This window comes from Arachis ipaensis, chromosome B02 (genome assembly GCF_000816755.2).
Source record: "Arachis ipaensis cultivar K30076 chromosome B02, Araip1.1, whole genome shotgun sequence".
In the NCBI taxonomy this organism is placed as follows: domain Eukaryota; kingdom Viridiplantae; phylum Streptophyta; class Magnoliopsida; order Fabales; family Fabaceae; genus Arachis; species Arachis ipaensis.
This window is the reverse complement of record NC_029786.2, coordinates 3,043,001-3,067,550: the sequence shown is the minus strand read 5'-3', so window position 1 is coordinate 3,067,550 and position 24,550 is coordinate 3,043,001. Positions and strand designations below refer to the sequence as shown.

Here is a 24,550-nt window from a genome sequence, read left to right as displayed (position 1 = left end):
AAAACCATAAAAAAAACCCTAGAAAATCCTAAAATCCTAGAAAACCCTAGAAAACTTTAGAAAACTCCAAAAAACCCTAGATAAACCAAGAAAACCCTAGAAAACCCTAAGAAAATCCTAAAAACCTATAGAAAATTCTAAAAATCGTAGAAAATTCGAGAAAACCCTAAAAAACTCTAAGTACCCTAAAAAACCCTAGAAAACCTTAGAAAACCCTAGAAAATCCTAGATAACCCTAGAAAATCCAAAAAAAATCCTAAAAACCCTAGAAAACCCTAGATAATCCTAGAAAACTCTTGAAAAACCCTAGAAAATCCTAGAAAACCCTAAAAAAATCCTAGAAAAATCCTACAAAACCTTAGAAAACTCTAGATAACCCTAGAAAACTTTAGAAAATCCTAGCAAACCCTAGAAAACTCTAGAAAAATCCTAGACAAGAATAGAAAAACCCTAGAAAATCCTAGAAAAATCTAGAAAACCCTCGAAAAACTCTAAAAAAAATCCTAAAAACCATAAAAAAAACTCCTAAAAAATCCTAGAAAACTATGGAAAACCCTAGAAAAACCTTGAAAACCTTAGAAAATCCTAGAAAAACCCTAAAAAATCCTAGATAACCCAAGAAAATCCTTGAAAACCCTAGATAACACTAAAAAACCCTAGAAAAACCTTGAAAACCTTAGAAAATCCTAGAAAAACCCTAAAAAATCCTAGATAACCCAAGAAAATCCTTGAAAACCCTAGATAACACTAAAAAACCCTAGAAAAACCATAGAAAAGCCTAAAATACACTAAAGAACACTAGAAAACCCAAAAAGCCATAGAAAATACTAAAAACCCTAGAAAATCCTAAAAATCTTAGAAAATCCTAAAAACACTAGAAAACCCTAAAGAAACAAAAGTACCCAAACAAACCCGAGAAAATACCAGAAAACTCTAAAACACCCTAGAAAATCCTAGATAACCCTAGAAAATCTAATAAAAACTCTAAAAAATTCTAGAAACTCTAAAAAATCCTAGAAAACCCTAGATAACACTAGAAAACTCTAGAAAAACCCTAAAAAACCCTAGAAAAACCCTAGAAAATCCTAAAAAAATCCTAGAAAATCCTAAAAACCCTAGAAAACTCTAGAAGATCCTAGAAAATCCTAAAAAACCCTAGGAAACCCTAGGAAACTCTAGAAAATCCTAAAAAAACACTAAAAACCCTAAGAAAAACCTAAAACACTAAAAAACTCTAGAAAACCCTAGAAAATCGTAGATAACCCTAGAAAACCCAAGAAAAGCCCTAGAAAACCCTAGAAAAACCTATAAAATCCTAAAAAAACCCTAGAAAACGCTAAAACTCCTAGAAAATCTTAGATAACCCTTGAAAACTCTAGAAAAAACTACTAAATCCTAAAAAATCTTAGAAAATCCTAAAAACCCTAGAAAACCTTAGATAACCCTAGAAAAACCTAAGAAAATCCTAAAAACCCTAGAAAACTCTAAAAGCCCCTAAAAATTCCTAAAAACCCTAGAAAATCCTAAAAAACCATAGAAAACCCTAGATAACTTTAGAAAAACCCTAAAAAATGCTAGAAAATACTAGAAAAATCCTAGAAAACCCGAGAAAAAATAGAAAAACCCTAAAAATGATAGAAATTCCTAGAAAACCCTAAAACTCCTAGAAAATCCTAGAAAAAACCTAGAGAACCCTAGAAAACCCTAGAAAATCCTAAAAAACTCTAAAAAATCCTAGATAAACCTAGAAAATCCTAGAAAAACCTAGAAAACCCTAAATAACCCTAGAAAACCTTAGATAACCTAGAAAATCCTAAAAATCCTAGAAAACACTAAAAATCTTAGAAAAATCTTAAGAAATCCGAATAAACCCTAAAAGTCCTAGAAAACCCTAAAAAAAACCTAGAAAAACCCAAGAAAACCCTAAAAAAATCTTGAAAAAGATTAGAAAAATCCTAGAAAAAACTAGAAAATCCTAGAAAATCTTAAAAATCCTAGAAAACCCTAGAAAAACCTTGAAATCCCTAGAAAAAACCTAGAAAGCCCTAGAAAATTTTAGAAAACTCTAGAAAACCCTAAATAACCCTAGAAAATCCTAGAAAACTCTAGGAAAATCTTATAAAACCTTAAAAAAATCCTAGAAAACCCTAGAAAATCTTTGATAAACCTAGAAAAGCCTAGAAAAACTCTAGAAAACCCTAGATAACCCTAGAAAATCCAAGAAAAACCAAGAAAATCCTAGAGAATCCTAAAAAACCCTAGAAAACCCTAGAAAATCTTAGAAAAACCTAAAAATCCGTAGAAAAACCATAGATAATCCTAAAAAAGCCTAAAAAATCTTAGAAAATCCTAGAAAACACTAAAAAATCTTAGAAAACCTTAGAAAACCCAAGAAAATCCTAAAAAACCCTAGAAAAACTCCTAGAAAATCCTAAAAAACCTAGAAAATCCTAGATAATCTTAGAAAATCTTAGAAAAAACCTAAAAAATCTTAAAAAACCCTGGAAAAACCTTAGAAAATCCTTAAAAAATCTTAGAAAATCCTAGAAAACCCTAGATAACCCTAGAAAACCCTAGAAAATCCTTGAAAATCCTAGAAAACCCTAAAAAACTCTAGAAAACCCTAATATACCCTAAAAAACTATAGAAAATCCTAAAAATCCTAGAAAACCCTAAAACCTCTAGAAAATCCTAGATAACCCAAGAAAAACCTAGAAAATCCTAGAAAACTCTAAAAAAACCCTAGAAAATCTTAGATAACCCTAGAAAACCCTAGAAAACCCTAAAAATCCTAGAAATTTCTAAAAAATCCTGAAAAATCCTAGAAAACCATAAAAACCCTAGAAAACCCTAGATAATCCTAGAAAACTTTAGAAAAACCCTAGAAAATCCTAGAAAAACACTAAAAAATGCTAGAAAATAATAGAAAAATCCTAGAAAACCCTAGAAAAATCTATAAAACCCTAGAAAAACCCTAAAAATCCTAAAAACTATAAAAAAAAATCCTAGAAACCCAAAAAATCCTAAAAAACCCTAGAAAACCCTAGAAAAAACCTAGCAAACCCTAGATAACCTTAGGAAAACCCTAGAAAACCCTAGATAACCCTAGAAAACCCTTGGATTCCGGTCACCATCAACCACGTTCACGTCAACGCCGAGAAGAATTCCATCGGAGGGTTATTCCCTTCAACAAATAGGGACGATGCCGAGACTTTAGGTTCTGTCCCTTTCAACAAATAACTTTTTAGGTTCGGTCCCCACTTCGTTGTTGTGCGATTCTTTGTCCATTCAAATTGTTAAGCTTGTCTTTAATTTTCTCACGAGAGTTTTTGAGCTGCAAAGTACAAAGAACTGCATTAACTCGGGTTGAAGTGAGTCTCTGAATTGGAGCAACTTGGTGGGTTGTTGTTGTTGTTGTTGTTCTTGATTATAAAGGTTATAATCTTCTACCATTTTTATTTTTTTGAATCAGTTTATTGAGATTTTTCGATTTCTTTTCTTTATTCTGTTTAGAAATAAGATTAAGGGGAAGATATGATGATAATAGTGGCGGTAGTGGTAAGGGGTTTGGTGATGGGGTATTTGGAAGAGAGAGAAAATAATATTTTTGAAATGATGAAAGTAAATAGATTTTGAAGGGTAAAATTGAAAAAAAATAGTGTTGACCATAGTTTGATCAGAAAATTTGAGAATAAGGATAAAATTGATGCAAATCGAAAAAATTAAAGATAAAATTGAAACAAATTAAAACTTAAGAATATTTTTAAAATTTTTAACAAATTTCAAGAACAAAAAAATATACTTTACCTTAAAAATTATACATCTTCAATCCTTGTTTTTAGTCTGTATCTTCAACCTTCTTCCCCCATCTACCCCCAAGTTGCAATGGTAATAAACTAGGCCAATTCTTGCATAAACTTCTTTTGTTATTCTAAAAAGAACCACATCATTGTATTTTACCATGTGGTTTTGTTTTGTATATAGATTGTAGGAGCATGCATTTTACAACTCAAAATTCATGCCAACGATACCCTTTTTTTTTCTAAAAGTTAAAATAATCATCGAATACTAACAAAACTAGTGGTTCAATTTGTCAATATGTTTTTCTTCCTTCTTGAGATTCAACACGTATTGTATACTAACAAAATCACGATGGTAAATAATAAATATGCGCAATTTGGAAATTTAAGACTGAATTTTTATACAAAAGTTTTGCCGAATGAATTAATGAAAGAAAATTAAAACGAGCAGACTCAATGATGTAAATAAAAGCCCAAACTCTACGAAACGCTGTAGTTACAATGGGCTAAAGCCCAATCTAATAAAAGCCCGTTAATAATAATTACTGTCCATGCATGATGCATGGTGGATAAAGCTGTTTGGTTTAAGTAGTTGAGAAGAAGAGAACAAGGCAACCAGCATCATTAGCAATTTGCAGCATTGCCAAATGGCAATGGCAATGGCCATGACCTCATCCATAATGTTATCAACAACTTGTTCTTTCAGTTTCCCTTCTATCACTATATGCATTTCCTCTTACAACCCTAACCCTTCTAGAAGACTAGCTCTCTTTCACCTTCTTTCTGGTCCTTTTGGTAATTAACCTCCATTCACATCAGCTTTATTATTATCCATTTGATACTTAGAGTTAATTAATTATATTATCACTCTGTTTATATTAACAGAATTTTTATGGCAATTTGTTCAGCTATTCCACAGTCCCAATCTCTGTTATTTGGTGTAAAAGGTTCAGAATTGTTTAGAGTAGCAAAGGCTAATACAGCAGAGAATCTAATTCAACCAGAGCAAAACTTGTTTGAATGGGTCAAAAATGACAATAGAAGATTCTTACATGTTGTGTACTGTGTTGGGGACTTGGATAAGACTATAAAGTATGCTACCTATGATGCTTCAATCGCCCTAAATTAATGCAATTATTATACTATATTCTTGAATCTTGATTACATTTTCGGAATGTGTATATATATTTAGGTTTTACACTAAGTGCCTTGGCATGAAGCTGTTGAGAAAACGTGATATACCTGAAGAAAGATACACAAATCCTTTTCTTGGATATGGCCCTGAAGATTCCAATTTTACAGTTGAGCTTACCTACAGTGAGTTTAGATGTGCAAGATACAAACTTTTGTTTAGCATAAAATAGTTTGTGCTTCTCTTGTTTCTTGTTTGTATTTCTTGATCATTGCAGATTATGGAGTGGACAAGTATGACATTGGAAATGAGTTTGGTCATTTGGGTGTTGTAGTTGAAGATGTAAGCTCCTATTATAGAACAATTAGAAAACAAAGCATGATTGTTGATATTGTAGAATTATGCAACAACAACTTAAAACTCAAATAGGTCTCCAATTGAACACATTGGTGCATTAAGAACCAATTTATATTTTTCATGAACATTAGTTACTAGCTTATCTAACATCACCAGCCAATTAATCAATGTGTGTTGTTATCTTCAAACTATGAAATTCTCACAGGAAGTTAAAAACTAAATGGTCTTTTTAAAAGTGGTTTTTGGTATATTTCCTTTTATTAATGCTCAATTTTCATGTATGATGCATGTCTCTGTCAAATTTCTGACTTAAATTATGATGATTATTGTCCTTACTCCAATTTCTAGGCTGCCAAGGCAGTTGATCTGATAAAAGCAAAAGGTGGAAAGGTTATCAAGGAACCAGGGCCTGTCAAAGGTGGCAGCACAGTAACTTCTTGCATCCAAGATCCTGATGGTTATGAATTTGAGCTCTTGGAAAGAGGACTTACTTCCGAACCCCTATGCTAAGTGTCACTTCGTGTAGGCGATCTTGACCGTGCCATAATCTTCTATCAGAAAGTGAGTGTTTTCTACTCCTGTTAGGATGAAAATGTGAAAGGTTCTTTCATGAAGTGAATTCCATCTTTCTTTCATGTATTAATATTTTTCCTTGTTTTTATGGATTTCAAAAGGCTATTGGCATGAAACTTCTGCATAGGAAAGACAATCCTGAGCACAAGGTAAACTTATGCAGGTGGAAATTATTAATATCATGTGCAAGTTGGCTTGTTTGGTTTCTGTTTTCATTTTCAGTAACCTTTGCTTATTAGCTTTTGCGAAGAAAAAAGTAAAAACAAAAAACATGATTTTATTGATTTTTAGCTATCAATTGTCATTGATTCTGATTGGTTTACAGAATACAGTTGCCACAATGGGGTATGGTCATGAAGATAAGAATACTGTTCTAGAACTTACATATATCTACGGAATCACTAATTATGACAAAGGAAATGGCTATGGATAGGTAGATACTATTTATTTTCCATTTTCGAAAGTGGTTTTATTGATTTTTGTGTTGTTCTCCGTGTCTATTTTCTATATCTTACTATTAGAATGTAACTCATTTATGTGTTTGCACAGATTGCAATAGGCACAAATGATGTGTATAAGAGTGCAGAAGCAATCAAACTGTGTGGAGGCAAGATTATCCATGAACCTGGGCCGCTGCCAGGTATCAACACCAAGATAGCAGTTTGCTTGGACCCTGATGGTTGGAAATTGGTATGCATAACCTTTCCATCTATTTGATTGTATGGGATTTATTATGTGCTTCTTCTAAGACTTCAACCAGGTCAACTATGTTGATGAATTCATGGGTGGTTTGTGTATGATATGTAATTAGAGAGGAATGAATCATATGTGAAATAACGTGAGAAATACTAGGCAAATATATTTTATTTTAAACACCATGCCGACTCACACTATCCACGGTTGAACGGGGTGAGTCGGATGACTTGCGATGCAAGATATGTACACCTAACGTAACTCAAAATACTATTTACCACTACTGCTTTTTCTCTATACCTATCATCTGAGTTCTCCTTTCATTTATACCCGAGACTTTGGCATAGAATGATACCATCTTATTGTATTTTAAAGTTTGACTTGTGTATTAATTATGTAGGCTTTTGTTGATAATGCTGATTTCATGAAAGAATTAGAGTGACAATGTAACGGTTCTAGATCCTATGCCTCTTCATTGAAATCATTGTACTCTATCAATGTCCTTGGCGAAATCTTACAGTTATTCTATCAAATGTACATCTTTATAAGCATCTCACAAAGCAAAAGTAAAAGAGAAGTAGAAAAAGCAACCCCATATCATCCATTTTATTTTTTTCTTATTTTCTGTTTATATTTATACCGCTTTGGCATGGCAATTCAACATATACTGAATCCCATCAAGCCAGAACTATTTGTCTCTTTTACTCTCACATTCAAACTCTATTATCCTTTCTGCAGTTTTAATTCCGAAATATGCCCTCTTTTCTATTTAGTCTTCCTTCTCTCTTCCCGGCCAAGCTTGGACATCACTGCAGACTCCGGTGACTATACCTGCGATTTTATAGGCCATACCTTAAAGCATTGGTTTTCAGATTGTGGGAAAGAATAGTTATGAATGAAACTTTGAGCTTACATTTCTTCTTTTTGGTGAATGTTCCTGCCATGTGCTTGCTCTTCATTTTTGCTATAACCTGTTGTAATTTTGTTAGAACATTCCATGTAACTGTTTAATTAGAGATATCAACAAAATCAGTGGTTATGATTATCTCCTATGCCTATTATTTGTTGATGGATTTTTGAGTGTCTTCTAGCAATTACCTGTAAATTTGAATTCATATTGAAAGATACTTGCTTCTAGTGAAGATCTCCTGCATTTGACATTCAGAAAGAAAGGGATACTTTGTGTTATAAATATAAACTTCTATGTGCATTTGCCATTTGTTTTAATTTACTTCAATTGCTATAAATATTTTAAGGATACCTTTTCTTGTACGCTTTAGAAGCTCCCCTCCTTCGAAAACAGAGTCCAGTGCCAGCAAGATATTTACTTCTCTTCCTTCCTATCATTTTTCATCGACTAGAGGGATTTTTTTTTCCAGGATTTTCTAGATTTTTTTAAGGTTTTCTAGGATTTTTCTATTATTTTCTAGGGTTTTCAAGTGTTTTTCTAAAGTTTTCTAGGGTTATCTAAGGTTTTCTAGGGTTTTGTAGGGTTTTCTTGGATTTTTCTAATATTTTTTAGGATTTTTAGGATTTTCTAGGGTTTTCTAGGATTATCTAGGGTTTTCTAGGATTTTTTTAGGGTTTTTCTTGGATTTTCTAGGGTTTTCTAGGGTTTGTTAGGTACTTAGGTTTTTCTAGGGTTTTCTAGGATTTTCTTAAAGTTTTTTAGGGTTATCTAGGATTTTTTAGGGTTTTTTAAAGTTTTCTAGGGTTTTCCAAGATTTTTTAGGGTTTTGTAGGGTTTTCTAGGAGTTTTCTAGGATTTTTTAGGATTTTCTAGGGTATTTTTTAGGGTTTTGCTCTAAGTGAGAGATCCTTGGTTTAATACCCACCTATAACATATTTTTATAACATATACATATATAGGATGTAAGTTAGTCACACTCAATTTCCAATCCTCTAATTTGTCATATTTTGACATAGTTTATTCGTAAGGTATTCAAACTATTTTAATTTATTCCAATTTAGCCTCTTAAATTTTATTGTTTAAATTTGAAATATTTTATTTTTAATCATAATTTTAATTTTATCTTTAAATATAAAGAAATATTGTTAAACTAATAAACTATTAACAAAAATGAAAAATCTAAAGATTTCAAATTAATACATGAGTGACAAACCCCCCAAAAAATACCCCAACGACTATGACATCCCATTTTCTCTTTGCTTACCCAACAATACCTACTACTTTCAAATCTCCAATATTCTTCTTCCACAGCCCTTCAGTCTCCCACCCTGTCATAGACCAGAACGGCAGCCACTTCTTTCTCTAGCATCCCTCTGATCTCTTTATTGTACACCGTTACTATTGCTGTTGAGGCTGCAACCTTTGAGCTCGATGCCGATCTGCTCACTTCTCATCTCTTCGCTGTTGCTGTGCTCTCTACTCTGTATTCCCTCTCCAACTTTTTGCTTTCTCTACGCATACCGCCGCTATTCTATCCACTAGCAGCCTCCGCCGCCGCCTGCAAACTCTGCTGCCAGCACTGCAACAAATGTCTCCTTACTTCAGAAAATTAGGTATGCGTTCTCCTTCTTTATCTTCTATTTGTTTTCATTTCTCAATTTGGAACCTAAATTTGTGTCTCTTGTTTGATTTTATCTAAATATTTTTTTCCTCTTCCTCTGTGAATTGAATTTATTTATTTTTAAACTATGGTATTGTGTATGATTGTCTTGTGTCATTTTCTCGAATGATAGAGCTTTGGCACTAGAATTTGCTTAATGAAATGGACATTGATGACGTATTTTTTCTTCTACTTTTCTGTGCATCTCTTGATTTTTGATTAATTGATTATTGAATATTGATGACTTGATGAGTTAAGAATATGGATTAGTTCAATTTTTAAATTTCTTTGTTTATCTATCTTTTTTGTTAGGATAGTTCCGAGTTGCCTCTATATGAGATAAAAATATAGTGTGATTAAACTTTATTCAATTTAGTGAGAGCTTTTTAATATGTGTGATGTTTTCTTTCCAAATAGAGGCTTAATTTGCTTGTGTATGATTAAACCTTGCTGCTTTATAAAAGAATGAACTAGCTAACTTTCTGGGGCCTTAATTTTCTTGTGATTTGAATTTAATTAAAGACAAATGGAAGAATGAATGCCTTAGTTTGCTTCGATTTTGCTTACCATTTTGGTTCACTAATCCATCTTCATTAAATACAATGTAATAAGTGTCTTGCATATGATTGTTTTCAATTCTCAATTTATCTTTTATTCACGTAATGAAACTCTTTTATAGCTATGCAATTGATGACTGCTTGTTAGACCAACTATATTCCTGTCTTTTATTATTGTCTATGTTAATTTGTTAATTGAAATATATTAGATTACACATAATATTATTATCCATTGAAAAAAGTTGAGAAGTTAAAGAAAGAAGGAAGAAAGAAAAGTTGAGATATTCATTTATATAAAGGGAATCTAAAAACACATTGTGATGACTAAATTAAAAGATATCTCTATATATGTATCATGTTGCTAAATGCTACAAAGGGAATGGACATATAACAAAAGATGGAAGGAAAATAATGAAGGATGTTGTGAGGAAATATTGAGTGATTGCTTCTAAAGATGACAAAAAGCTATCCACCTGCTTTAATTTTTGGTCTATTAAGTAATAATGTAGATTAAAATACGATATGTGAAAACTTTTAATGAATGTTGGAGACCTGTGCATGGATGTTGCAAATGATATTATGTAGGGTTTTTTAGAATTTTCTAGGTTTTTCTATGGATTTTTAGGATTTCTCTAGGATTTTCTAGAGTTATCTAAGGTTTTCTAGGGTTTTTTATGGTTATCTAGGGTTTTCTAGGTTTTTTCTAGGGTTTTCTAGGGTTTTTAGGATTTTCTAGACTTTTTTTTTCATGGTTTTTAGGGTTTTTTTTAGAGTTTTTCTAGTGTTTTCTAGGTTTTTTAGGATTTTCTTAGGTTTTTGAGGAGTTTCAAGGATTTTCTAGGTTTTATCTAGGTCTATATTTAGGAATTTTAGGGTTTTCTAGGATTTTTTTAGGGTTTTTTAGAATTTTTTTTGCTTTTTCTAGGATTTTTTAAGATTTTTTAGGGTTTTCTAGATTTTTTCTTAGGTTTTCTTGGGTTTTTCTAGGATTTTTCTAGGGTGTTTAGCATTTTTAGGATTTTCTAGCGTTTTCTTGGGTTATCTAGGGTTTTCTAGGATTTTCTAGGGTTTTTTTTGTATTTTCTAGGGTTTTCTAGGGATTTTTTTTAGGATTTTCTATGGTTTTTTTAGGGGTTTTTAGGTTTTTTTGTATTTTCTAAGGTTTTCTATGGTTATTTAGTGTTTTTTAAGGTTTTTCTTAGGTTATCTAGGGTTTTCTAGGATTTTTTTTTATGTTTTTTTAGGGTTTTCTAGGGTTATCTAGGTTTTTTAGAATCTTCTAACGTTTTTTTTTTAGAGTTTTCAAGTGGTTTTTAGGTTTTTTCTAGGGTTTTTCAGGATTTTCTAGGGTTTTTAGGACTTTCAAGGGTGTTTTTATGGTTTTTAGGATTTTTCAGTGTTTTTCTAGGATTTTATAGATTTTTCTAGAGTTTTCTAAGGCTTTTCTATTGTTTTCTTGGATTTTCTAGGTTTTTCTAGGGTTTTCTAGGACTTTTTAGGGTTTTTTAAGATTTACTAAGGTTTTCTAGGGTTTTTAGGGTTTCTATTGTTTTCTAAGATTTTTTTAGGGTTTTCTAGGATTATCAAAGATTTTCTAGTGTTATTTAGGGATTTCTAGGGATTTTTACGGTTTTTTAGAATTTTTTAGGATCTTCTAGGATTTTCTATGGTTTTTCTACAGTTTTCTATGATCTTCTAAGTTTTTCTATGATTTTCTATGGTTTTTCTAGAATTTTTTAGGATTTTCTAGGATTTTTTAGGGTTATCTACAGTTTTTATGGTTTTTCTAGGGTTTTCTAAGTTTTTTCTAGGATATTTCAGGATTTTCTATGGTTTTTAGGGTTTTCTAGGGTTTTTTATGGTTTTTTCTAGGGTCTTTATGGTTTTTTCTAGGATTTTTTTTATGATTTTTAGGATTTTCTAGGGTTTTCAAGGATTTTCTAGTGTTATTTAGGGTTTTCTAAGATTTTTCTAGGGTTTTCAAGGGTTTTCTAAGGTTTTCTAGGTTTTTTTAGGGTTTTCTAAAAGTTTCTAAGATTTTTAGGGTTTTTTAGGATTTTTTTATGCTTTTTAGGATTTTTAGAGTTTTTCTAGGATTTTCTAGATTTTTCTAAGGTTTTCTAAGATTTTTCTATTATTTTCTAGGGTTTTCTAAAGTTTTCTAGGGTTATCTAGGAATTTCTAGGGTTTTGTAGGGTTTTCTAGGGTTTTTCTAGTGTTTTTTAGGATTTTCTAGGGTTTTGTAGGTTTTTCAAGGATTTTCTAGTATTTTTTAGGGTTTTCTAGGATTTTTCTAAAGTTTTCTAAGGTTATCTAGAGTTTTCTAGGGTTTTTTAGGGTTTTCCAGGATTCTTTAGGGTTTTTTAGGGTTTTTTAGGAGTTTTCTAGGATTTTTTAGGATTTTTTAGAGTATTTTTTAGGGTTTTGCACTAAGTGAGAGATCCTTGGTTTAATACCCACCTATAACATATTTTTATAATATATACATATATAGGATGTAAGTTAGTCACACTCAATTTCCAATCCTCTAATTTGTCATATTTTGACATAGTTTATTCGTAAGGTATTCAAACTATTTTAATTTATTCCAATTTAGCCTCTTAAATTTTATTGTTTAAATTTGAAATATTTGATTTTTAATCATAATTTTAATTTGATCTTTAAATATAAAGAAATATTGTTAAACTAATAAACTATTAACAAAAATAAAAAATCTAAAGATTTCAAATTAATACATGAGTGACAAACCCTCCAAAAAATACCCCAACGACTATGACATCCCATTTTCTCTTTGCTTACCCAACATTACCCACTACTTTCAAATTTCCAATATTCTTCTTCTACAGCCCCTCAGTCTTCCACCCTGTCATAGACCAGAATGGCAGCCACTTCTTTCTCCAGCATCCCTCTGATCTCTTCATTGTACACCGTTACTATTGTTGTTGAGGCTGCAACCTTTGATCTCGATGCCGATCTGCTCACTTCTCCTCTCTTCGCTGCTGCTGTGCTCTCTACTCTGTACTCCCTCTCCAACCTTTTGCTTTCTCTACGCACACCGCTGTTATTCTATCCACTAGCAGCCTCCGCCGCCGCCTGCAAACTCTGCTGCTAGCACTGTAATGAACGTCTCCTTCCTTCAGAAAATTAGGTATGTGTTCTCCTTCTTTATCTTCTATTTGTTGTCATTTCTCAATTTGGAACCTAAATTTGTGTCTCTTGTTTGATTTTATCTAAATATTTTTTTCCTCTTCCTCTGTGAATTGAATTTATTTTTTTTTAAACTATGGTATTTTGTATGATTGTTTTGTGTCATTTTCTCGAATAATAGAGCCTTGGCACTAGAAATTGCTTAATGAAATGGACATTGATGACGTATTTTTTCTTCTCCTTTTCTGTGCATCTCTTGATTTTTGATTAATTGATTATTGAATATTGATGACTTGATTAGTTAAGAATATGGATTAGTTCAATTTTTAAATTTCTTTGTTCATCTATCTTTTTTATTAGGTTAGTTCTGGGTTGCCTCTTTATGAGATGAAAATACAGTGTGATTAAACTTTATTCAATTTAGTTAGAGCTTTTTAATATTTGTGATGTGTTCTTCCCAAATAGAGGCTTAATTTGCTTGTGTATGATTAAACCTTGCTGCTTTATAAAAGAATGAATTAGTTAACATTTTAGGGACTTAATTTGCTTGTCATTTGAATTTAATTAAAGACAAATGGAAGAATGAAGACCTTAGTTTGCTTCGGTTTTGCTTACCATTTAGGCTCACTTATCGATCTTCATTAAATACAATTTAATAAGTGTCTTGCATATGATTGTTTGCGATTCTCAATTTATCCTTTATTCACGTAATGCGACTCCTTTATGGTTATGCAATTGATGACTGCTTGTTAGACCAACTATATTTCTGTCTTTTATTATTGTCTATGTTAATTTGTTAATTGAAATATATCAGATCATACAGAATATTATTATTCATTGAAAAAATTGAGAAGTTCAAGAAACACAATCTCTGGGATCACTTTCGTCCCATTTTGGATTAAAAAAAATTAATAATTTACAATCAAAAGATGTCAAGGAAGAAAATGAGTTAAGCAAAAAGAGAGAAAGAAATAAAAAGAGAAAGAAAGAAGGAAGAAAGCAAAGTTGAGATATGCATTGATATAAAGGGCATCTAAAAGCATATTGTGATAACTAAAAGATATCTCTATATATGTATCATGTTGCTAAATGCTACAAACGGAATGGACATATAACATAAGATGGAGGAAAAATAATGAAAGATGTTGTGAGGAAATATCGAGTGATTGCTTTGGGAGATGACAAAAAGCTATCCACCTGTTGCAATTTTTGGTCTATTAAGTAATAATGTAGATCAAAATGACGATAGTTGAAAACTTTTAATGAATATTGGAAACCTGTGCATGGATGTTGCAAATTATATTATGTAGGATATTTGTACCTTTATTTGTGGTCTATTGTAGACATAGTTATCAAATCCGGCTTGACCTGGCCGGTTCGACCGAAAACTCGGTCACCCGATTACTTGGTCGGGCCAAGCCACTCGTTGAACTGGTTGTGCAACAGACCCGGTCGAACCCGGTTCGACCAAACAGGTTTTCGTGAAATTCGATGATCCGTCCGGTTAATTTAACCCGATCCGGGTCGTTTTTATTTTTATTTTTCTTCCTATTACTTGAAACGGCGTCCTTTCATAACCCCCCTCCTAACCCTTCCCTTTAGATGAAACCCTATGCCCAAATGCCAAATCTAAGACTCTTGACTCTGAGAGTCTAAGTAAAACCCCCTAACCCAGCCAGTCTCTGCGCTCTCTCCATCTCTAGCTCGGCAGTCGGAACTCAATACTCAGTAGTCCCTTTCTCGTCTCTCCCCTCACCTCGACAGTCGTCACTCTCAGTCTCTCACGGCCTCACCTCGTCCCTCTCTCAGTCTCTCACCTCGTCCACTCACCTTGGTCGTCGTCGCGGTCCCGTACCCCGGTGTTCGCTTCGTTGGCGGCAGAAGCAGACGGAACCGCATCTGGTCCCTCGGGTAGTGGTGGTGGTCATCTTCTTGCTTCTCACGGTCTCTGTCTCGCACCTGGTCTCGATCTCTCCCTTCCCTGCGCTCTTCGTCGCCGGTAATAGAGGCAACAGGTCCCGGTGGACTGGTCTTCATTGTCGTCTTCTTGCTTCGAGCCTTGCCGTTAGCTTCTCCCTCGCCATCAGCTTCTCCTTCGCCGTCAGATTCCTTCGTGCAACCCGATTTGGTGAGTTTCCCCTGTTCTTTCTGTTTTAATTTTGTTGCGGAAAACCGAATGTGTTGCTGAAATTTGTTACTGATTATCATGAATCTTGAATTTGTTAATGAGTTCCCCCTGTTCTTTCTGTTTCAATTTTCTTGTTTTTTTTTTTGTTGCTGCCTGAAAGTTATCATAGTTTATATTTTTGTTGCTCCATGAAAGTTGTCATAGTTATCATACAATGTAACTAGTTTCTTGTATCTCTCTCTTCAAACTCTTTTTTCTCTTATTCTGATGTTCTGCATAACATCAAAATGCAGTGTTTCTTATGAAAGATATAGATGCAAATCAAAATGAGAAAAATGTTAATCAAGCTCCAAATTTGTCCTATGAAGATATAAATTTCGATTTTAAGATCACTTGGACTTGATTATCAATTATGTTATCTTTTGCTTGCTCTTGTTTATTTAAATAGAGAAAGTATTTTGTATTAAAAACTAATTTATTATCTTTTTTTTGCATCATTAATTGTCTAAAAATTAACATTTGATTATTATTATATTTGTAAAGACTTACATTTTAAGTCTTAGTATGTAATTTTAATTTTATTTATATAATTTATATTTTTTAAATTATGACCGGAACAACCAGGTAAACCAGTGACCCACCGGTTGATCCAGTAATCGGGTCACGTGGTCATTTGATTCTGATAACTATGATTACTATTATATTAAAGTGTGTTTATGTATCGATTAGGATATACTAGAATTAATTAAGATCAATTAGGACTCATCATGTTCTTCTTTATTATATATTATAATTATGAGTAATAATTCATTAGTGTATATAAATCTAAAAATTGAGGAGTTCATTAACCTTTTTCACATTATAATCACCGTCTAAGAGTGGTAGAGGCAAAGCATAGGTTTTGTCAGTTTTTTCAAAAAGCATTGTCAGTTTTTCTAGCCACTAATTAAGATGACTTAAAAACTCTTAACCTAAATTAAAATTTAATAAAAAAAAAAAATCTGACATCGTATACCATAGATAAAAATATCATAAATAAACCAATATCAAAGATAGAATAAAATAAACCAATATCATAAACCAATACCATAGATAAAAATATCATAAATAAACCAATATCATAAATAAACCATTTGAAAAGAGAAACAAGGATAGAATAAAATAAGAACCCCACTTGTTAATGTCACCAGCAACAGCTCCTTGGAATTCTGTTGGTACTTTCAGCTCAACAAGCATAACAGGTTCTAATATAAATGGCCTGGAAGCTGTATAGCACTGATACAAATATCAAAGAATATGGTCAGTACTATGAGCACAAAACTATGGACAATATTATCAGGATGATATGTGCAATGTTATGAATATGGATGCAGAATTGTAAAGAACCTGTCTGAAAGCATGGATAGAAGCCAACTTAAATGCAAGTTCACTAGAATCAACGGCATGAGCAGCACCATCTGTCAAGACAACTCTAAGATTTTCGACAGGATGTCCAATTAAAGCCCCCCTGTATGAAAGCAACATTACGTGCCTACTCCCTAATCTTGCCTTGCATGCAAGGTCTATGCATATTTAGACATGCGGTTGTTTGAGAGAAAGTTAATCAAGACGAAGTCACAGTCATTATATTTCTTGCAAGGTTGGTTCACATGATTTCTATGCTCCAACCATAGGGTATTGAAAATTGTAATTGTAATTGCAATTAAACTTTATTCGGAGTTATATCTTTGATGCTAACAGTTTGTCAGTAAGTATCTCTCCTAAAGTTGTAATTATTGTAATTGGATAAAGGTAAAACTCAAAAGAATGGTTTAATATCGAACAGGCCTCTTCACACGAATGTCGCTTATTCTTTTTGAGTTTGAAGAATGGACAATGCACAGGTCCATCCTATCTTGGGATGCAGCTTTTATTAAGAATAATTGAGAGACAACAAGGATTGAACCCTCTGTCTAGTCATAGAAGCTCTTACACCATTATTGAAACTCAGTCACTCTAATTAAACTTTAAAAAATAGCTCAAGGGAGAGGGTTGCCCTAGACTTGTAAAGGCTTCTACCACACCTTATCCTTAGGACATGTGGAACTATAATATACCTTCTCATGCTCAAGACTGGACAAAGACTTGCTATTTGGTTGACTAGACATTTTGGGGTGACCCAAAAACAACCATAGAATAGGTTCTGGTACAGTAATATACCATGATATGAACCATCTTTCCCATGAACTTAAATTGTTGGTCAGCGACACGATTTTATATCTAACACTTTAATGAGAAACAAATCCAAATCTTGATTATTGATATTGTAAATGTGAGATGTAAATTAGTGGGATACAAATAATAATAATAATTAGAGCATATGACGATCATAGTGCAAAGTGCCACTCTCGGGCAATCCACATGTCTAATCTGATTTTAATAAAAAAAAAATCTTATGTATGGTAACTAATATAAAAATTACCGATACATACCCGATTACCCGTCCATATTGACCTTGCCCTCCAGATTGCTTCTAGTGTAAATAATCAAAATCAGCACGTTGTGTAACAGTTTCTCTGAAGTTTACATGGGGCTTTCCAACAGTTGCATCAACCTTAACAAGTAGGAACATAATAATGAAACTCCAGAAGCAGGAAATATAAAACCAGTATCAGCAAGGATTAACAACATTAATGCATGGGAAAGGAATAGGTACCTTATACTCTCTCCGACTACGTTCAACATAAATATCTAAATGTAGTTCTCCCATTCCAGATATGATAGTCTAACAACAAAGGTAAACTATGTCATTGCAAGTACAACAAATTTGCCACTTTCATGATCTAGATAAATAGAATAGAACATTACCTGCCCACTCTCTGGGTCTAAACCAACATGGAATGTAGGATCCTCTTTCTAGAAGCGATTCAAAGCTTTTGAAAACTACAAGTGATATACCAAGAAAATCAAATACATGATAAGCTGGGACAGGGTGGTCAGTGTGTTACATAAAGAAACTACTTACCTGCCCTCCAGAATCTTTTGAAACTGGCTGTACAGCTAATGACATTACAGGTTCAGGAACATTCATGGAAGTCATTGTGTATTTAACTGATCCATCGGTAAAAGTCTCTCCTAATAACCAATGGATGGAAAAAAGTTAGACAAGTAATCATGTATTAAGGCCAATATAAAACTAACTTAGGCAACATATTACTACAAGATTAAGTTCAAAATTGAGTGCAATTCATTCTCTACATCAATAGGCAGAGACTGCTAACAACAAAAGACTCAATTATCAGAAATTCAGAATGTTTAACAGCTGTTGAGAAGGATTGACAGTAATTAAGCCTAAAAAATTGATTAAACTATACAATTAGAGCCTTACAAATTAATTTAAAAGATTTAACTTGAGAGTTTCCTATGGGCATTGGTTAAGAGAGAAAATAGAAAAGTTTTGGTTTGCATTAAGTGCACAGAAAAATTAAAAAAAAATTAACATTTACTTGTTCTTATAGTATTCTTAGTAAGCGCCTTAACACTTGTTAACAAGACCCTTAATTAAATCTTGAATAAATAAAGGTACAATATAGGATTCCAGAAATCAATATTTGCCCTGCATGAGCCTCTTGAATGTCCTGCAATTTGGATAAAATCCTAATTGAATATTAAATATATTTAATTATTGAAATATATTAAACAGTCTTCGTAACAAATCAAGCAGGGAAAGGTACCCCTACCAAGTTACTCTATAGCAAAAACAATAGCCTATAACCTACCCAACAAAAGTTTCTTTTTCTTTTCTTTTCTTTTCTTTTTTGTTTTTTCTTGATAAAAGAAGACTTTTTTTAATATGAAGAGAAAACGAAACAAACTGGGTAGGACAAGGGGATACGAGTTCCTCTTTACCATAAAAAAATAATGAGAAAAAAATACCAATAACATGAAAATCCGCCAGTAATACTGTAAATCCAAAACCTAACCTCCATCTCATCAGAATGCATCCTAACTAAGCGAGGAACCTGCATCCATTAAGAAAAACATTTAGCCAAAACTTCATTCTAATTTTGAAATGCAATACACAACTGGCCAAACCGCCCTTCCTCCAACTTAAATGCCAACGCTACAAGTGGCCCATCAAGACTTCCAGTCAACTCAACCTGAAAGTGCATAGATAAATTATTCAATAAAAAAAGAAACAAGAGCACAAATGCAAAATCGGCTTGCAAAATCATTTGCTGGCCTCTCATTGCCACAGCAAGAACTCTTGAGGCCTTTTGGTATCATGTAAAATCCTTGGGTTTTTCCCGATGGATTTGCATCAGTTTCTAATTACCACATTCAGAGTTTTGGATCATACCAAGAAGCAAATACAACTGGTAACTTTTCAGTGTTTTGGCGCATTCGGTTGAAACTTGTAAAGGAAGTCCATGCCTTTTAACAGCTCCTTTTCGACTACTCACTTTATTGAGATACGATTACCTTTTCGGCCTCGCTTTAGTGCTTAGTACATGGTCTGTCTAAGGGTGTTCCTCACTTCCTCTAGCTAACATTCAAAGGGATTGGCATGCTTTAGTACATGGTCCTGTTTGTTGGGTGATACCATTTTGTATCCATGTGAGGATATTCCATCCTCTTGTGTACATTCTTCTCTCTCCTAATAAAATTTCTTTTTCTATCAAAATAATTTAACCTTCCCTTGACTAAGTTGTGATTTATATTTTGAAAACCTTTGCAATAGTTATCATCCCGGTTAAATCTAAGTTATGTTATTTTTCATTTTGTATTTACTTTTTCTGCCTGGAGTCTTACAAATGCTACTATAGATGCAAGAAAATGTCCACATGAGAATTTTTAACTTTTTTAAAGATTATGTTTAACTAGTAATTACATTTTAAAAAATTCCATGAAAATTTAATTATTCGAGTAACTAACCAAGTTCTTAATTGATGTTTTTCCCCTTTTTCTAGGTTTTACTCTATTTTCCATATATTTTCTTGTATGATTCTTCAAACCAAATATTCTCAACCATTATAGCAGTTGTGTATTACAGAATGTCGAGGCAACTATGCCAAGAGGATTTAAGTTCTCAAAAAAAGAAAAGGAAAAAAAAAACAAATATCCAAATTAGGTGCATTGTGTACATATGGAAAATAAGGATACAACGTATTAATAATGTAAAGAGGAGGAATACAGAAAGCAATGACTATATAGCATAGAATACACATAATAACTAAAGGTAATTCAATGGTTGCCTTATTTTTAAAAACACTACCCATGAACACTGGTACAAACTTCCGTGCTATGGTGGCCCTACGAATTGCTTCCTGCTCAAAGAAAAATGACATCACAATAATAAAACTCAATATTTAATAAAATAATTAAATATTCTAAACTACATATAAAGCTAAAGGAGAATGCAGTACATTGACTTCATGATAATCTATTGGTGAAAAACCATAGGCCGAAGTGAGTGAAAAATGCAAGAACTAAGCATCAACGAAGAACCAAAGAACCATGCTTACAACTTTTATTAGCAGAAACCATACATATTACAATATAAGCAATTTTTTTCACTGATAATCATAAAATAACAAGACCACTTCCCATTGACACACCTATGCCTTTACTATTTCTGATACACATCTAGAATGCTCAAGACTTCTATGTAATCAACAATAAGACATCCCAACAAAATAATTGTCAGAGGTAAACCAAATTCGATGCATATCCATAATTAATGTGATGCTATTAAGGTGAAGTCATAGAAGATTTTTAGTAAACAGGTTACAGAAGGTTTTATCATGAAAAATCAGCTTTAGAAGAGGTTCAACTTTTTCAAATTCCTTGATTTCTCAAAGATCGGCAACCAAGGGATTGAGGAACCGAATCTGCGAAATTCTCTTCCATAAAATCGTATGAATGGCAATAAAACTATAAAACATATCATCTATACGGTCTTCATTAATCTCCAATGAACCTGATTTAAAACTTTCCATGGATCTGCTCCCATTCGATCAAGCTTGTTAATAAATGCAAGTCTTGGAACCTCGTATCTTCTCATTTGTCAATCTACCGTGATGGACTGACTTTGCACACCACCAACACTACAAAGTACAAGAATAGCACCATCAAGGACACGCAAAGCCCTCTCAACTTCAATGGTGAAATCAACGTGACCAGGTGTGTCAATTATGTTAATCTGCAATGACAAATTTCCCAAAAGAAATACAAATACAATTATATTTTTACCCAAAAATTAGAAAGTATAAATAATTAGCAAGCCAAAGAGATGAAAGAAGGAAGTCATCAGTACTGCAAGTATAATATAGAATTCTTATTCCAATATTCCAATGTTTCAACATTTCTGACTGTCATCGAGACAATTTACTTTTGCTTGGCAGACTAACTTTTTTATTTTCTCAATTCCACTTAAGAATGATTACACATAGAAACCTTTTCAACCTTTTCTCCATTCTCCATCATAACTAATAACTAATCCATAACAATAATTAGTATGTTAGGGATTGCAGTAACAACAGCACTCAAATCTCACTATACATTAAAAGCTCATTAGCTCTTCAAAATTGATTTAATACTTAAATTCAGTCTGAGCTCAGTCAACTCATAATCACATAAAATTCATCCAACTGAATCTCAACTCCAATCATAACTTCAACACTGAAATGAAACTGACTGATTCATCATAGTCAATAGTAGATTGACAGGTACTTCAATACACATTTTCTTTACAGAAAACGTAAAAAAATAATTACTTTTTGAAAAATTAGACTAAAATTGGAGTAAATAACTACTTTTATATTGTTTTATCATTTGAGGAATAGCAAAACAACAAATCCATTTGGAGAAGGGGAACAGTTTATCAATAGCAGAGAAAGAGATATTACCTTATAGTCTTTCCAAGAGCAGTAAGTAGCAGCAGACTGGATAGTGATACCTTTCTCCCTCTCCAAGTCCATGGAATCCATCTTGGCGCCGACGCCGTCTCTGCCCCGAACCTCGTGGATCTCGTGGATACGACCAGTGTAGAAAAGCACTCGCTCCGTCAAAGTTGTCTTGCCGGAGTCGATGTGAGCAGAGATCCCGATGCTGCGTAACCGCTCCATGGACTCCTTCCACCATGGCTCCTTGTCCGCCGCCGCCGCCCTCGCTCGAGCAGCGTTGCCCGACGAGAAGTGCCGCAGGTGGAATGCACCGGCAAGGAGGGACGACGCCGGAGACGGAGACGGCGATGGAGATGCCGGGGGCATGGAGGAGGAGAAGAAGGTGCAGAGGACTGTGGTTCGAAATAGGGAAAAATGTTCTTAGGATTTTTTTTTAATAAATAAAATAGAGTATATACGGCCAAATAGGATCCAGAAAATTTCATATCCGACGTTTTGGTCTAATGGAATTTTTTTACAATCAAAGTTTTCGAACTTTATGAAACAATTAGGCTCCCGTTAATTACTAACAGCCAAAGACTACTTGACCGTTAAATTGCTGACTATAATGTTGTTACGTATCGCCAATCAGATTAATAGGTTTTTTAAATTTAATTTTTTGGACAAAACACTGCATTTTTACTTAAATTAAAACAGCAACATTCATATTCAGTCGCATTTAGATTTATATCAAAATTTTTTGCATTGACATTCACATAAGAACTCTTGTGTTTTGTCATTCATTTCAGAATTTAAGTAGAAAAGCAGCATTTTATCCAAAAAAAAAAAAAACATCGCTTTTGTCTTTTAATTTGGGAGACCTATTAGTCCGACTGGCGACACGTGGCAACGTTATGGCCACGTCAGCAACTCAATGACCACATCTATTTTTACTGTTAGTAGTCAACGACTTTGACTAACTAGATATCTAAAATGTCTCGTTTATGTAAAGTTTGGGGACTTTGATTATAATAAAAAAATTTCGAAGACTAAATCATCTTATACGAAATTTGTTGGACCTATTTGAATATATACTCAATAAAATAAATTTAATAATTACATATTTGTGTACTTCTTTAAAAAATTAGATCCTACATAATATAATTTGCAACATTCATATACAGGTCTCCAACATTCATTAAAAGTTTTCACCTATCGTCATTTTAATCTACATTATTATTTAATAGACAAAAAATTACAGCAGACGGATAGCTTTTTGTCATCTTCCAAAGCAATCACTCAATATTTTCTCACAAGTCACAACATTCTTTATTATTTTTTCTCCATCTTTTGTTATATGTCCATTCCCTTTGTAGCATTTAGTAACATGATACATATATAGAGATATCTTTTAGTCATCACAATATATTTTTAGATGTCCTTTATATCAATGTATATCTCAACTTTCTTTCTTTCTTCTTTCTTTCTCTTTTTATTTATTTCTCTTTTTTTGCTTAACTCATTTTCTTCCTTGACATCTTTTGATTGTAAACTATTAATTTTTTTTAATCCAAAATGGGATGAAAGTGATCCCAGAGACTGTGTTTCTTCAACTTCTCAACTTTTTCAATGAATAATAATATTCTATGTGATCTGATATATTTCTATTAACAAATTCACATAGACAATAATAAAAGACAGGAATATGGTTGGTTTAACAAGCAGTCATCAATTGCATAGCCATAAAAGAGTCTCATTACATGAATAAAAGACAAATTGAGAATTGTAAATAATCATATGCAAGACACTTATTACATTGTATTTAATGAAGATGGATTAGTGAACCTAAATAGTAAGCAAAACTGAAGCAAACTAAGGTCTTCATTCTTCCATTTGTCTTTAATTAGATTCAAATGACAAGCAAATTAAGGCCCCAGAATGTTAACTAGTTCATTCTTTTATAAAGCAGCAAGGTTTAATCATACACAAGCAAATTAAGCCTCTATTTGGGAAGAACACATCACAAATATTAAAAAGCTCTCACTGAATTGAATAAAGTTTAATCGCACTGTATTTTCATCTCATAACGAGGCAACCCAAAACTAATCTAATAAAAAAGATAGATGAATAAAGAAATTTAAAAATTGAACTAATCCATATTCTTAACTGATCAAGTCATCAATATTCAATAATCAATTAATCAAAAATCAAGAAATGCACAGAAAAGTAGAAGAAGAAACACGCCATTAATGTCCATTCCATTAAGCAAATTCTAGTGCCAAAGTTCTATCATTCTAGAAAATGACACAAAACAATCATACAAAATACAATAGTTTAAAAATAAATAAATTCAATTCACAGAGGAAGAGAAAAAAATATTTAGATAAAATAAAACAAGAGACATAAATTTAGGTTCCAAAATGAGAAATGACAACAAATAGAAGGTGAAGAAAGAGAACACATACCTAATTTTTTGAAGGAAGGAGACGTTCGTTGTAGTGCTGGCAGCACAGTTTGCAGGCAGCGGCGGAGGCTGCTAATGGATAAAACAGCGGCGGTGCGCGTAGAAAAAGCAAAAAGTTGGAGAAAGAGTACAGAGTAGAGAGCACAACAGCATCGGAGAGAGGAGAGGAGAGCAGATCGGCATCGAGCTCAAAGGTTGCAGCGTCAACAGTAACAATAACGGTGTACAATGAAGAAATTGGAGGGATGTTGGAGAAAGAAGTGGCT

At 32.7% G+C, this 24,550-nt stretch overlaps 2 long non-coding RNA genes and 2 pseudogenes across 2 annotated transcripts; 1 reads left to right on the top strand and 3 right to left on the bottom strand.

Moving 5' to 3' along the window:
- On the top strand, nucleotides 4,411-7,008 carry LOC107626619 (annotated as a pseudogene).
- Nucleotides 7,331-7,923, bottom strand: LOC110268633. Its single transcript, XR_002356904.1, has 4 exons — nucleotides 7,817-7,923; nucleotides 7,654-7,703; nucleotides 7,469-7,526; nucleotides 7,331-7,386 (listed from the first exon to the last, which is right to left on the bottom strand). It is a non-coding gene; the product is annotated as an uncharacterized LOC110268633 (long non-coding RNA).
- Nucleotides 16,013-16,480, bottom strand: LOC107623218. Its single transcript, XR_001616381.2, has 2 exons — nucleotides 16,344-16,480; nucleotides 16,013-16,232 (listed from the first exon to the last, which is right to left on the bottom strand). It is a non-coding gene; the product is annotated as an uncharacterized LOC107623218 (long non-coding RNA).
- Nucleotides 17,231-22,340, bottom strand: LOC107626618 (annotated as a pseudogene).